Source organism: Pteropus alecto, unplaced genomic scaffold (assembly GCF_000325575.1).
Source record: "Pteropus alecto unplaced genomic scaffold, ASM32557v1 scaffold81, whole genome shotgun sequence".
In the NCBI taxonomy this organism is placed as follows: domain Eukaryota; kingdom Metazoa; phylum Chordata; class Mammalia; order Chiroptera; family Pteropodidae; genus Pteropus; species Pteropus alecto.
The window spans coordinates 16,062,675-16,064,654 of NW_006433378.1; positions in this window are offsets into that span (position 1 = coordinate 16,062,675).

The window sequence follows — 1,980 nt, forward strand, 5'->3', positions numbered from 1 at the left end:
ATATTACTCTATTTTTGTAATATCAAAGTGGGAGGAAAGAAAAAGGCTTTATAGGTTTTATTCCCTGGACTCCAGTGGTTCGAAGGCTAGGAAAGATTGAGAGTTCAAGTCAGAGTTCACGATGTAATGGTATAAGATCGCTGGACATAGCAAGGCCAGAGTCTTGAAACCCAGCTTTACAAAATGACTATTGCCGTGATAAGCAAGCTCTTTGTCCAGGTGAGTGAGCCATTGTCCTGAGTAGTAGCTAGGGAATGAAGAAGGGAGATGAGCAAACTCAGATGGATTGGTTTGCAAAGATTTCCTGAAGCAAGTTTTTGACTAGGTAGCATCTTATCTCCCCAAGTAAGAATTTCTTAAGCAAATAGTTAAGTTGTGTGGACACAGGTTGTCTCAATATTTACTTTTGGTTATTTTCCAGATGAAGCTAGAGAATATAGCAATACCATTTTTGTGGGTATTCTGTGAGTACGGAACAGACTCCACCCAAAATTTGGCTCGGATATAGAAACTGATGATACCACCCATAAACCAAGAAGATTAAAAAGGTTTATGACTTGAATTGAGATCTGTGGGGAGACCAGAGTAAGCCTCTCAAGCAAGTCCTAAATGGCTTGTGAGAGAGAAGAAAGGAGATTGGTTTAGAGTTTTTATTGTGGTTAAAAGTAGGGCTGACTTGAATAGACATCTCTCCAAAGAAGACATAATGATGGGCAACAAGTACATGAAAATATGTTCAATGTCACTAGTAATCAGAAAAATGCAAATCAAAACCACAATGAGATATCACCCCACATCTGACGGAATGGCTATTATCAAGAAAACAAGAGATCAGTGTTGATAAGGATGTGGAAAAATTGCAACACTTGCACAGTGTTGATGGAAATGCAAAAAAAAAAAAAATGGTGTGGTCACTATGGAAAACAATATGGTTTCTCAGAAAAGCAAAGATTGGAGTACCATATAATTCTAGCAATCCCACTTCAGAGTATATATCCAAAGGAACTGAAATCAGGATCTCGAGATATTAGGACTCCCATGCACATGGCAGCATTATTCGTAATAGCCAAGATGTAAAAACAACCTAAGAATCAATCAATCGATAAATAAAGAAAATGTGGTATATATATACCAGAATACTATACAGCCTTAAAAAGGGATTCTACAATATGTACCCACATAGATAAACTCGAAGTACATTATGCTAAGTGAAATAAGCCAGCCACAGAAAAAACACACACAGGAAGGAGCTTGCCTGGTTTGAAACTCCCTTCAACCAAAGAATGAATAGAAAAATGGCTCCTGGAGGGAGTGCTAGTAACTGAGACTTAAATTAGAAGCTGTCCACGGGGCACTGGAAAGGGAAGTTCTCATTGTGGATGACAAAAACAGGGTTCTATAGAAAGTAACAATCTGATTGTAAATTCCTAAGTGAGCAAGCAGGTCATGGTGGGTCGTCAGGCCCCAGGCCTATAACTTCTTTAGTGAAAGGTTTTAAGCCAGCCCTGCCCATTGTTCTTGTGCCTCTAGGTTAACACATCTGTGAAATACAAGAAGTTATACCCCTCAAGGAGAATTAACCCTCGAGAGCACATAATCTTGTTAACTATCTTCACCTGCTTTCTCCAATCTTCCTTACTTCCCCTCCTAACTTTCAAATGCATAAAAGAAGTTACAAAACTTATTCTCCAGGAGCATTTGAGATCTCAGCATATGTCATCAGTTTGGCCTTAAATAAACTCATGAAACTTCTCTACAGGTTTGGGTGTTCTCACATCAACACCATCAATAGGAATCTGTAAGGTCACACAGGTATCATTAGATGATTAGCTTATTACTGAATTTTGGAGCATTGCTTTCAATTTAATTAAGTTTCTCTTAATTATATAGAGTTTATTTTAGGGACTGAAGTGTAGATAAAGCTACAAGTGGAAGGCAAATAGCAGAGCCGTGAGGAAAGCAAGTATGCAAATGCTGGAA